Here is a 14684-nt window from a genome sequence, read left to right on the forward strand (position 1 = left end):
ATGCACGACTTTACGGTTACCCTTGAGTTTTAAGTAAAAAAAAGTAAAATTAATATTAATATTTATTACATGTAAGCTGAAAACAGCGCAATCGCGCTCTTTGGCATTTTTGGACACGGAATATGACGAGCGCTATCGCGCCGCTTGGCAATTTTCGATCGGGAAATAAGAAAGGCTCGTGGCACTCAACGGTTAATATTCGGACACTTAGAGATATAGCAATATTCATGAGCTTTGTGCTCCGGAATTCCAGGGTAGTGTTTGTTTCTAAATACAGCAGTCTGTACGGACAATATTGAACCCTGTAACATTAGTCGTGTTTCGATATTCGTGAAATACACTTGTCACAATGGCACGCAAAAGTAATACTAAAAGCAGTGACAATAAACATTGTCTTCAATACTGGCAAATGTCCGTTAACTTATAAACGAGAATTTGTGTTCCATCCCATTTTCTGCTTCTCCCCTAATCCACCTCCCATCTTCACCCTTCCATTCTCTAAATTCCCCTACAACAGAAACAGCCTAACTCAGACATTTCCAAACTTCTCCTCGCTCTAACCACCTCCAACAATCTTCATCGCCAATTCTTCTCGATCGTGCATCATCCTAAGCAAGAAATATTCTCGCGAGCAGTTTCCCTCCGATTAAAGCTATCTCGCAACACAAGACGATCTCTCCCTCTCTCTCTCTGGAGTTGCGTCGATTTCGCGGCTGGCTCGCGCGAAATTCGCGGCTCATTAGAGGTTAAGCTCCCGTTTGCGAAACGCCTCCCGATGGTTTCTCACGTTTCAAACGACCGTGCGATGGACCACGCTGGATTGCGTAACACGGTGGCCAGAACCGTGCAAACCGTCGTCTCCTTTGAGACGTGCGCGCCTCCTTGCATTTCCATATATTTACATGCTAATGTACAGGGTGCATCGGTTAGGTTCGCGTTAACATCTCGAGCGTGGCTTGTTTGTCGGCTACGGTATATTGAGCCGAGCGGCGATTTAGGAAAACGGTCGGGATTTATGAACGAGTCGACGATTTGTGAAGTTTAACGAGTTCCTTGTGGATCAGGTGTAAATTCGAGGGTGAATTTTGGATTACGCAAATTCGAGTCGTGAGTAGATTTTGTTCTAGTCTGAATTACATCTGATTTTTTCCACGGAAATTTCTTGACTCTCCGCTGAACTTTATTCCTTTCCATAAAGTTTACACGGTGTTAGAGTTTAGCTTACCGAGGTTTATGACATGGAGCAGGCAGGCAGTTATCTTTGAGACCTTTGTTGAATGCGCGTACCATCCGTGCACCAGCATTAGGATGGTACGTGACAAAATTAGTTTTTCCCTTTTTCACCTTTTTAATTATGTTTCGCTAGTTCATAGAATTAGGACTCGGTAACACAGGCCATGTCATAAACCCCGAAGACCCAAGCGGTGACCTGGCGAAAGACGACGTCACCAAGTCCGGGGTTTTTTTCCTAACGGTGAACAGTCAGTCACCCTCATCTCTCCCACTTTCTCTCGGGAAGAACCCAGTTCTCCTTCCAGAAAGGACACACGCCAAGGGCGCAATGGAAGGGAGGACACGAGGAAAGGGAAACGGGAGTGCTGGGACCGGACAGGGGTCCTTAAAAGGTTTTTCCCTTTTTCACCTTTTTAATTATGTTTCGCTAGTTCATAGAATTAGGACTCGGTGACACAGGCCATGTCATAAACCCCGAAGACCCGGTGGACCTGGCGAAAGACGTCACCAAGTCCGGGGTTTTTTTCCTAACGATGAACAGTCAGTCACCCCCATCTCTCCCACTTTCTCTCGGGAAGAACCCAGTTCTCCTTCCAGAAAGGACACACGCCAAGGGCGCAATGGAAGGGAGGACACGAGGAAAGGGAAACGGGAGTGCTGGGACCGGACAGGGGTCCTTAAAAGAGTAACAGAAAAAATATCATAGACACAAGACAGTCAGAAGCGTCACACATCACTACGGTCCCAAAGCCGTTATCAACCTTTGGGTGGTCCTTCCAGAGAACTATAGACGGCACGTAGTGCAATATTCAGGGCTCGAGTTCACCCTAACACACGGTCTTCTATTTGCTAAACTTTTGGACGAAGCTTCGAGTTTATCTGATATACGAATTCTTTTTTTCTAAGTATCACCGTTGCTGTTTAAGCGTTCGTAATTTTTACTGTACACGTAATCATTTGCGATACAAAAGAATTGATGTACGGAGTTTCGTGGCTTTGTGATTTCTCTCTCTCTGATATTTTACATTTCGAATAGGACGTTTAGCACAATTCCTGCTCCTTTTATTTCTTACTTCCGTAAATAGTAAATGTTTGCTTTCAAAAGATACACAGAAAATTTCCTGCAATTTTCGTATAATTTTCAATATTTTCCAAAATTGTCGATGCTCGAAGGATATGGAACTCTGTGTATTGTCAATATACAGAGTGTTTACGAACGGGCGGTACAAGCGGCGAGGGGGTGACTCTGCGTGCAAAAATAAGCGGAAAAAAAGAATAACATTTGTTCGTATCGGGCTTCGTTTCCAAATTAATCAGCGTTGAAGATTTACCAAGTACGCGTGTACTAGAAGACCAGTTTTTGCTACGTTTCGATTCGTAAACATCGCCGAAGTCGCGGCTTGTTGTCATTTCCGTGGCAGAGTTTCAGTCTTCGTCGTTCTGTCGATACGGCAACGTACGGTAGTCGATATAATTCTCGCGTTGTGCGCTTGTGCCGGTGATTTATTTGACTAATTACTACAAGGAACGCCGTCCAAATCGCCGTCATTACGACAGAAGAACAACAGTGATGCCCGGTTTGCTCCAATTCCTCGAAACTAGGAGCAGATATTGGGGTATCGCCGAGTTAAATCACTTAGGGATCGTCGTTGCGTGAAACAGAGATTTTTGATGATACGTGACGTGCGGAATTCCTCGAAACTAGGGGCAGATATTGGGGTATCGCAGAGTTAAATCACTTAGGGATCGTCGTTGCGTGAAACAGAGATTTTTGATGATACGTGACGTGCGCGTGGCAGAATGGAGAATGAACGCGGAAATGGAGAAAATAGGGCTGTTTAAGGGTTCTGGGAAGATGGACTTTGGGTTGAGTTGGAAGGTGAAGAGTCCAGTATGAGCAATGGTGAAAGTGGGTGACTAATTGTGACTACAACTAGTGTGGGTCGTCCTTAGAAGGACTTAGGGTGCCTCAGCTTATTAGCTTATACCCCTATCAGACCAGGTTTCTATCGGAACAAGCCGGAGAATGAGCGAGGACGCCCGACCATGCTTGAACCCCAAACTTGGCGGTAAGGATTTTTGCCGTTGGACTTTTACAATTTCTAGACGTTAGTAAGGGATGGAACTAACGTCTGCGTGAAATTTCAGCCCGATAGTTGTGAATACAGATAAAACTAAGGACTAGGAATGAAAATATTTGAGGGTGTGACAGTACGATTAACACAATTTCCATTACACCTTCAATTCGACCCGCCACTTACAATTATCTCTGGCATGAAACAAAAACTGCGTCGTCGTTAATTTTCGAGCGTGCCCGCGAGCTGATCGATTGCGCAATCGGTGTATCGTATAATTGAATCAAGCTTAATGTAGCCGTAATGAGAATGCATATGCGTTGCAGACAGTATCGCTAACTGATATCGTGTTTCAATTTACATGCGTTCGATAATATTACCCGTATGGCCCGCGATATACGTACACATATATCGACGTTGCATTTTAATTACCATTCGGCGTCTTTCAGCGTTGCTTTTGCACAGTGTGTCCGCGTTTTCCTATTTTTTCCCTCTTGTTGCTGCATCGCTAAACGCACGTGTCGAATAAATATCCTTATCCGTTATCCTGACAACCGGTAGAACCGTTATTTCATTCGAAATGGTTCGTATTAATAATCTCCAGATAAGAGATCAACAGTGGCGATAAATGGAAATTCTTAGGATCGAAGGTATGTCGGGGCACGTTTCCCAATCGAGGTAAAATGTTGCCGGTATTTCGTGGAAATGTATCGGTCACACCTCTAATTTTAGAATGGCACAATTAGAAAATTCTCCGTGGAATCGTTTATTTTTGCGAACGATCAGGAAACGACGATAATTTAGGTTGTTTGCTTTAGACGCTAGTTGAGATTTTCCTATTAAACATTTGTTAAATAGTAATTTTTACATTTGGGTTGTTTGCTGTGAAAGAAAGTTGAGACTTTTCTGTTAAAAATTGGCGAAATGATTTTTCAGAATTTGACAGATTTTCTCGTTAAAAATTGGCGAAATAATTTTTTCAAATTTGAAAGATTTTCTCGTTAAAAATTGGCGAAACGATAGTTTTCAAATGACGGTTGTTTGCTGGGAAGTAAGTCGAGATTTTCCTGTTAAAAATTGGCGAAATGATTTTTCAGAATTTGACAGATTTTCTCGTTAAAAATTGGCGAAATAATTTTTTCAAATTTGAAAGATTTACCCGTTAAAAATTGGCGAAACGATAGTTTTCAAATGACGGTTGTTTGCTGTGAAAGCAAGTCGAGATTTTCCTATTAAAAATGGGCGAAATAATTTTTTCAAATTTGTAGGATTTTCCCGTGAAAAATTGGCGAAATAATTTTCTTACATTTGAAGGATTTCCCTGTTACGACACAGCTTTCTCTCAACCCCACACCGATTATCGTGACTTCCCCTTGCGATAAACTTGGATTTAAACTCTAACTGTAACTTTAATTCAGAAGTCTGAGAGTTACTAAATAGAAACTATGCGTAATAATACACAAGTTAGTAATAGTCGTTGAAAAATCGTAAGGCAGTGGATTAATGACAGCTGTAACAAGTGAAATCATCGATTCTAATATACTCCTTTCCACGAACTATGGAATACCTCTAATCGCTGGAAAAAATTGCAGTAGCTACTTACAAATCCCTCGATGGTACTCGTCCATTTACGAAATTAAGATAATAGACGGCTCTTTGCTAATCCTGAATACTCGGAAAGATACATTACGAAATACCCGACGATATGAATTGTTGCAATCATTTTCAATCGATACTTTATCATCGTTAATACGAGAGACATTATCTGGGAAAACAGATTACACGGGTGATTTGCGTTTCCTATATAAATGTAAAATATTACAAATTTTCATATTTTATGAAAATACCATTGTTGTTACTGCGTTTCTTTGAATTCGTCGTTTGTATATAGAACTGATCGAACTGTTATTTAATTCGAGTGTTTAAGCGCAACGAACCCGTTGCAAAGCTGCTAATAGTAATACAGATAATTATAATATGTATACTAATAAAACAAATAATGATCGTAACAATTGTGGCTTACTGGACGAACTACAGTTCTCGTGTTAATTGTTAATCGTGAATAATAATCGTGTTGAACCTCGAAGGTTTGGAAGAATTAGATAACGAAGGAAGGGTTGAAAACGAATTCACATACGTCGCGAATTAAGTAACGAAATAAAGGGTTAAAGAAATGCACATATTTCATGAATTAAACAAGAGAAGAAAGGGTTAAAAACGATTCCTCACACATGGCGAATTAAATAACGAAAGAAAGGGTTTAAAAAATTCACACACGTCGCGATTTAAATAACGATAAAAGGGTTAAAACGAATTCACACACGTCGCGAATTAAGTAACGAAAAGAAGGGGTTAAAACGAATTCACACACGTCGCGAATGAAATACGGAGAAAAGGGTTAAAGAACCTCGGAGCGTTTTAAAACAAATTCACACACGTCGCGAACTAGGTGACGAAATAAAGGGTCAAAAGGAATTCACACGCATGGCGATTTAAATGATCGAAAAAGGGGTTAAAAAAAAAATTCACACACGTCGCGTGAAGAAAGGGTTATAGGATCTCAAAGGCGAAAAATTCACGCACACGGCGAATTAAATACCAACAAATTCACGCGCACAGACGGAATTAGATAACAAAACAGAAAGGGTTAAAATCTCCCACAGAGCAAGGAAAAAAGAAAAAGAGGAGGGAAGGAAAATTCCGCGAGCTTTCGCAAGTCCGCGTTTCCCAAATGGCCCGCGACACCGCAACAATGCCACGGGTATTACGTTAAGCATGAAAATCGCGGGTGGATACGGGCGGCAGCTAGAGCAGAGAGAGGGGCGCGATAATAGCCGCGGAACGATTTGGCAAGTGGAGATACGAACGCGAGCGAGCAACGGCGGGTGGGAAGGAGAACGGGCGAGCTGTGCTCGTAAACTTTTATTGCGCGAGGCAGAACTTAAAGGATGCAAACTCGCCACGAATGAAAGGTACACGCCCCCCGTAACAATTTCACTTTTGCGTGTTTTACAGACCGGCCACTCGGCTGTTAGCGCTCAAACGCGAGCCCCGTAACCGCCTCTCTGCACCACACAGGAATATCAGACTTCCTCTCCCACCCCTCCTCTTTCGAACACAGCCGACGAAACAATCCTACGGCGGAAACTTATCGTAAACTGACCCATTTAAGGTTTTCGTCTCTGATTATCTCTCTCGCTCTGCTCGCTCATCCTCCTCCACTTCCTGTCCCGCGTGAATGGGGGCATTTTGAACGGGGGCAAGGTGTCGATGCTGTTTTTGCTGGGTACAGAGTAGCTTTGGGAACTGAGTTCTTTTTTTATGGAGTAGATTTAGGAATAGAGTTTTTCCTTTTTATAGAGCAGCTTTGGGAACGGAGTTTCTTTTTTTAACGAGAGTTTCTGGTGCACCGTTGTGCTTGAATTTAATCGACACGGGCCATGAGTGTCTGTTTAAATTTTCGGTAATTAAGCGAGGGAAATCTTGAAGTGATAAAATTCAATGTTTACTTAGAAACGCGTGTTTTACTATTTAGAATCGGAGAGTCTTTGTAGAGAACACCGTAACTGACAGAAATCGCATTTTTCAGGAGAAAGGAAAAGCTTACTGGATTTGAAATTATTTACAAAATGGAACTTTTCTTTTTTAATGATTAATTATCAATCGCTTGGCACTGTCTCGGACTTCTCGGAATAAAATTTACAGTATATTTATTTAAATATTTCAAAAAAGAGGGGAACGCTTGAAGAGGGACAGATTAAAAAAGCAAACACTCTGTTTATTCTAAACACTTCACAGCATGTTTTGGTAAATATTGAAAAAAAAAGAGAGGGAGAACACTCGAAGAGGGACAGAATAGAAAAACACTCTGTTAATTCTAAACACTTCTCAAAATAAAATTTACGTCATCCACGTTTTTCTAAATATCGACAAAAAGGAGAGAGAATACAGAATAGAAATAAATTCATTTCTCCTACGTACGCTAAAAATTTCACAGCGTGACCCCGATATACCGCGCTAATGGCGGGTGTTCCCATCGAACGGTTTTCGTTACGGCTGTTGGGAAACCGACACACACCGGCGTTTTCGACAGATAGCGAAACATATTCGCGGATCGAGTCCATTAATCCTTTCTCCGCGGCGAATGCTTTCGTTAATAACGAGCTCGAAGGCTTTTGACCGGCCTGAAAAGGTTCGCAACCGTACGATGGAATTGGATTTACGAGAATAATGCCCGCGCCACCGTACGCCTGGTATTTAATTGTGCGTTTCAAAATTGCGCGTATTAGCCGTGCAGGGTGGAGGAATGTCGAAATTCATCGTGGATACAGAAGTTTCCACGAATCGATATCACGTTTTTTCCTCTCTGGTTAATTCGGCTCGTTAAATCGGTACTGTTTTCTGAAGTGGAGGAATGGGTATAAGATTGTGGTATACAATTTCGAGTATTAAACGGAGGAGGTATCTGCCTGATATCTAATTAGAATAGGTTCGATCGTAATTTTGCTTAATGTAGGGAGTATTAATTGAATTTTGAGTAGAAGGAAAATACTGTAGGCTTGTTTAAATTATGGATGCGGAGGACTGAGATGTAAAGTTTGCCTTTTACCGTTCTTACTTCATCGTTGCCGAGGTTTGGTATGAATTGAAGAATTGTGGTTTGCGAAGTAATTGTTTATTTTTTTACACGTCGAGCACATTAGGTAGGTTACATTATACACTTATTTTATAATTAAAAATACCTTGGTTTTCTTCGATATTATTCACCATCTTCTTCACCGTCGTTCATTTCAATCTCCTCAATCGAACGTTTTTAAATTCCCAACTCTCTTGCAAAACCACATCGAACATTACAGATATTCACAATTACTGTATCTTCGTTTTTTTAAATATTACTCCCAGTCTCCTCTACCAAAGATCTTTCAAACTGCACACTACGTATTGTTTCAGTTCTCCCAAATCACACTCACATCTTAATTTTCTCAAGTATTACTTCCATCCTCCTGGACCACACATTCCCCAAATCACACATCGTCAATTACTTCAATTCCCCCAGTCACACTTTCGAAAAGAACACTCGAAACACCATCACAAACATCTTAATTTCCTCAAATAATACTTCCAATCTCCTGGACCAAAAATTTCCCAAATTACACATCGTCAATTACTTCAATTATACTTCACTAACCAAAATGGTCTAAAAAATGGAGAAAAAAAACAGACACAAAAGAATGTACGTAGAGGATGTACATAAGGTAGATGAAAGGTACGGGAAGGTGGATCGATGAAGGGTGCCGGGGTTGAGGACATCTGGCAGGGTTGAGAGCTGCTGGCGGGCCAGGGTGGCAGAGCGCGCAGAGAGAGCGAAAGAAGAAGGCTGGATAGAGGTTGGGCGGCGGGGACCGGATGGAGGGAGGAGGGCTAGCCGACGAGGGATGGCGGAAGGCTCAGGTGGAGGGGTCGATGGTGGCGGAGAAAGGTCGGTGAACCCGGGGTCGATATCCGCCCGGCGACCGACCAACCTAACATCCACCCCAGACTCCCTGCCTCCGCCAGCTGATCTACCTGATCTCCCCGATTAAATTGCGCCAAGGTATACGCTTTTTCTTTCCGGCAACCGCGTCCTTGCTCCCGTCGCTAAATCCAGCCACGTGTTCCTTCTCTCGCACCTTCGCCATTTTTTCTTTTCTCTTTTCACCTTATTCTTGGATTCTTTTCTTTCTCCTTTCACCCTACCTTTGGATTCTTTTTTCTCTCTATACCTTATCTTTGGATTTCTTTCTCCTCTTTTTCACCTTATTTTTAGATTTCTCTTTTTTGGTTTTTCGTTAGTCCTTGATTATTTGCTTCTTAGTGAAATTTTGCGAGTGGTGTCTTTAATTTTCAGCGAAGATTTTCTGGGAGATATTTCTTCTTCAAGCTTTGTGTCTACTGTTCTTCTGTATTTTCTAGAATTTGAGTAATATAATTGCTCGAATCTCGAGCCACTGTAAATTTCGAAATTTTGTACCTCAAGAATGCCACTCAAAAGTTTCTCACAGATACTTCTACCTTGTAAATCCACTTCAACCAAAATATTAGCAATTTTCTCTTCATCACAGCCAAGAATTCAATTCTTCATCGTCTTCAAAGAACAAAGAGGTCTTTTTCCTCTCTGAAGAACTGTTTTAAAAATATCCAGCTAACATTTCCACAAACTCGATAACCTTCTATTTTTCCGAAACGTTATTTCTGCTTTATCTTCGGTTATTTTTTAATCAAAGGCTGGTTCGACCTTTCACTAACACACAACACGTTGTTTCAACTCGCCCTTTTCCCACAAGCGTTTATCTCTCGCAGCTTCATTTTCCAAAATTCCACACGTGTGCCTCGATCTTCCTTCAATCTCTTTGTAGCCTATTTCTTTTTTTACCGAATTTTCCCATGCGTTCCATCTGTTTTCCTCTGCTCTCTTGCCAAAAACCTCTTCAACGTCGTGCAGAGAGAGAGAAAAAGTCCCCGTCGAACCATTTTTCCAGGAACTTTTTTCCCGCCACGAGGGTGCCTTTTTAAAATGCTCTTCTCTTTTGCAGCGAAGTCAAGCTCTTCCCTTTGCTTCTTCTTCTTTTTTTATTTTTGAGTGTATACATAGGTACTTAAATCTGTTGAATACTTCATGCAATACGAAGTCTAATTTCCTCGGCAGAGGATCCTGCTGCCTCGCTAGAGCGCTGCGTGAAAAAATTTGTTAACTCTTCTAATTGGAGTGCTTCAAGTTGAATGAGCTAGGAAAATGTGGTAGAGAAAAAAGCTGCACACTCGTCGTAATTTCTAATTAAGCATAAATTAACACTTCGAAGTTCGACGCGTTATTCGTCGAGTTCGGAGTTTGAAAATCTTCCAGCGTGAACTTCAGTGTTGAAAAATTCTTCAGAAATCTCCATTTCCCTCTGTAATTTGTGGAATTGGTTTAATAATATGTTGTGAGTGATGGCGTGACTGTAGTGCGTTTGTCGAATCGTCTCGAGATTTGGAAAACGAGCGGATCATACAGGGAAACAGGGAGTAAAACAGGAGAACCGCGTTGTTATTGATATCAGTGAGTACGTGAAAATTTATTGCGAGGTATGATAAGTGACCGTTGATCAGATTATCATTATTCTATTTTACGTGTGTTTATAGTTATTATCAAATTATTGTTACAAAATATATTGCTATTGAACTTATTATCACGTGTTATACAACCACATAATTAAATCCCTAAAATTTCTGCACTTCCGGTAGAAAATTCATTTATACAAATTCTCAGGCGACTGTTTCTCCCTGTTATTTTCATTTTGCTGCAGAGATTCGCCCTCGAAATTTTTCTTTCGATTTACCTATTCAAAAATCCAACCTTTTTGGACGTTCGATCAAAAATTCCATTTCGAACCAAGTTTCCAAGGAAGACTCTCTACGGTGTACCGAAGGATTTAGGAGGTTTTAAAAGTCGAATTCGCGTTCCCGCTGATTAACCCTCATCGATTCGTGCATAACCCTCACGGTGCAATTCGCTCCGATTGGATTAGCGTGCCGGGTCCGCCTTAAGCTCCCGTGTTCCCACCAGCGGATCTCGTCGATCCTCCGTGATTAAACCTCCTCGAACACATACGCCAGCTCCTCCCCACCTCCTGGATTACAGTAAGTGTACGTAGTTTCGCGTGGTGGAGAACGCCAGCAAATCGTCCCTGCGAACGAACCTGCGCTTCTTCCAATATGCTATTGCCCATTTGGAACTTTTCATCGCCCTTTAGAACTCGAACCTCCTCTTTTCTCCGTTGGTGGTACATTATTCGACGATCCCACTGTGTAATTCTGGAAGACGAACGAGTTACTTTTTCGGTATTTTTATGGTTCGCTGGGCTTGATTTATCGTGTGGTATTTCTCTTGTGGGATTTTAATTTTGCTCGGGAACTGGAAGTATCTGGGAAATGTAGCTTTTGGTTTTCTGGCGAATTTAGCATCGCTGTGGAAAAGAATTCTTTATGGTCATTTTTGAAGTTAAATTGGAGTTTGAAGTCTTCCTTTTTGATAGTGGGAACTTCGACAATAATTTCTTCAGTTTTTCTCACAGGGGAATTCTCCGAGAGGAATTTTTCTCATTTCTCAAGTGTGCTTTCAAATTGCGAATTTGTGCATTTGGAAATTCGTCAGTTATTTCTTTGAAAATTCACTTTGCAAATTTATTAAATTCAAACAACTGATTTCGTAATATTTAATCTCTGCCAGAAAGATTCCCGTTTTAAAAACGTAAAATATTAATTCCTGCACAGAAGATTGATTAAAATTCGCTCCTCTCCAAAGGAAATAGTAAAAAAAGAAATATCGAGGAATCTGATCGAGGAGTGAAATATGGTGCTCCTTCTTTTATTTCGCGTCCTTTTAGATGGTCAGACTGGAAGGGCGAGCAGTTCTACGGGTCGATCCGCGATCCCGTAGCCGCATTACGTTTCATTATCGGTAATTGCAAAGAATAAATCTTTGCCGACAATGTTCCGTTGGTGTCCGGCCGGTCTGGCCCCAGGGCGCGCATAATTTCCTCCATGGAGCGCATTTAAACGCTTCCTCCCCTGCTGTCTCAGCTTCCAATTCAGTCCGGAACGTCGCTAAAAATATCGATACACCGACCGGGGAACCCTCCTGCTAAACGCGCCGCCGTTTTAATTTCAATGGAACACCGTTCCCCGATTTCTCCGCCACCGAGGTCCTCCACCCGAGTATCGGTTGTCCTTAGATCTATCCTGTACGTCCTTAACCTCTCAACTTATGACTTTTAAGCTGTTTACTCAACTTTACAGCCTTTTCATAAATTTCGTAATTCCTGGAGTACTATTTTAAAATATTATGCACACTGTCCTGTGCTTCGTTGTATTTTCGAGAGATCGTTCTAAATATATTAATTCTGTGGTAATTAAATCTGCCGAATGCAGTATTATTGAGTGAAAATCTGATCTAAGTTGAGAAAATTCTTCATAATTCTGCAGTACTTTTATCAAATCTAATAACTAACCTAAAAGTCGACTGACAATATTTTCTCTTCAAAGTATTCTCAGAGACCTACTTCACACTGATCAATTCCACAATAATTACTTAACCTAAGCCAACACATTTTCCTGTATTCAACTCTACAGTTTCTCCATATTCCTAATTTTTTCCAAAAATCACTTCCTAACCTCACCCTGAGGCCATTAATTCCACAATAATTAATGTGAAATTTAATTCAAATCTAACCTAGGCCAACAAGTTTTCCTGTATCCAGCTCTAAAGTTTCTCCATATCCCTAATGTTCCACCAAATTCACTTCCTAACCTAAAAATCACCCACAGCATCCCTCCTCACAAAATTCCCAAAGCCTCGCCGTGAGGTAATCGATTCCACTTCAGTTAAATTTTGCAAAATGCCCTAACTTATCCCAACGAAATATTCACCAACCCAAACCTCCCCGAAAATTCAATTCCTAACCTCAAAAAACCACCCGCGACATTCCCGAAGACTCACCCCGTATGCTAGATCGATTGCACAATAATTAAACCTTCGAAAGCAGGGTATCAACGCTGCCAATTACAATGCCGGCATTGTGTCAGTCCGGGGCAGCCGACCAGGCCTCGCAAACACACCCGATCAACGGCAGTTATTGGCCTCTGATAGAGCGAGACGCGTCGTCCGCGTGGCTGCTTATCACTCGCGAGCGTATTATGGTTATATACGCGAAGCGGTGGCGCAAGAACTCCCAATGCACGCGTACATATAGAAAAGTAACTTGTATATGCAACCAGCGTGTCTACACACACACACACATTTAGAAACACATAGAGAACGGGGTCTCTGAACTCGCAGATACAATCTCTCTCTCTCTCTCTCTCTTTCTCTCCGCGCTCGCATGCTATCTATCTATCTGCTGGCTGGCGAGAGAGCCGGCCTCACATACCTCCCGTCCTACGTAACGTAAAAACGCGTCCCGACACGCGTACAGAAAATATACACGGCTGGCCTCTATTCACCGGCTCCTAGATACGCTGATATACCCAGCTGGCTCGTGCCTACACCGGTATCTCGGTCTTTTTCAAACAGCATCGTCCACCGCTTCGAACAGTTTCGCCAGGGCGACGTATCCTCGATTTTTGGCGGTGCTCTCGAGATGGGTGGGGATATAGCGCGGTGAGAATGAATGGAGGCTCAAGGCCGCTCGCTAACCCCCACCACTCGACCACGCCGTCTCTCGGGATTGGAATCTTGTCTCGCGTTCGCCAGAGACGTGCGTTTAACCGCACTTTTTCTGTCCTTTTTCTGTCGCTTGCGGAAATTCGGTTGATCTGAAATTTTGGAAATTTGTTTGAATTTTTAATTTGGGCGTAATTGAGAAATAAAAGGAGATAACTGTGTTGGATTGTTTTTGGTTATGTTCTTGGGTGTATTTGGAAATTGGTGCGGCATACGTTGAAATGGTCTTGTTCGACGATCTTCAGACAGGCTTCGTTGTTTCAACTCAGAAATAGTGATTGATATGATGTAATTTGTGAGACGTAAGGTATTGTATCATTCCCAAATCAGACTGGGTGAATAGTGTCACAGGTGAATCCTCTTCTTTCACAATTTGGCTATGTGCCTCGATTGTTATCTGATATGTGTAAGATTTGTTGAATCAGTGGTATCTAATCTAAGTATAGAATCGAGATGATTTCCACCGTTCCCTTTCGGTTAACATGGAAATTCCATTAACAACTCGTGTGTGACAAGTAGGCTCTCTGTTGCTCGTCTGAAATGAATGATGCGTTCAAGGCCATTTCCCTCGCTGCAAAAAGCGTCGCAAAGCTCTTCGTAAATCCTTTATAGATCGGTGCTAAATTCTCCATTGAATTTTCTTAGAAATTTAAAATTTACTTTTGAGAAAAATTGTACAATGGAAGAGAAGAGGAGGACAAGTAACTATATTCGATTCGCGAGAGGAAAGCGGCTGGGGAAGGTGTAGTTGAATTAACTATAAATCAGAGCGAATTCAGGCGATGAGAATTATTTATGGCCGGCTCGATCGGACGCAGAGGCCTCTTTGAACTGTGTTTCTCTTACGGTGCACCATAAATACGATAGCCGTGAAGAATAGGGACGGCCGTAAAATTCAAACGGTCTCGCGGCCACGATTCCCTCTCTCGTTATGGCTATAATATAGTATCTATTAGCGCAGAAAACTCATGCGCCTGTTGGTGCCGTTGACATCGGATCCTGGAACATAATTGCCAGGCCTCGATCGCTGTCTGCGCCTCCGAATTATTGCATTTCAACGCCGTTTTTCTTCTTCGTCCGCTTTGGTACCGCCCAAGCCAATTTTTATTCGAAATTTAAATTCAAAATTCAAATTC

The sequence above is a fragment of the Habropoda laboriosa genome, unplaced genomic scaffold, assembly GCF_001263275.1.
Source record: "Habropoda laboriosa isolate 0110345459 unplaced genomic scaffold, ASM126327v1 scaffold87, whole genome shotgun sequence".
Taxonomy (NCBI): domain Eukaryota; kingdom Metazoa; phylum Arthropoda; class Insecta; order Hymenoptera; family Apidae; genus Habropoda; species Habropoda laboriosa.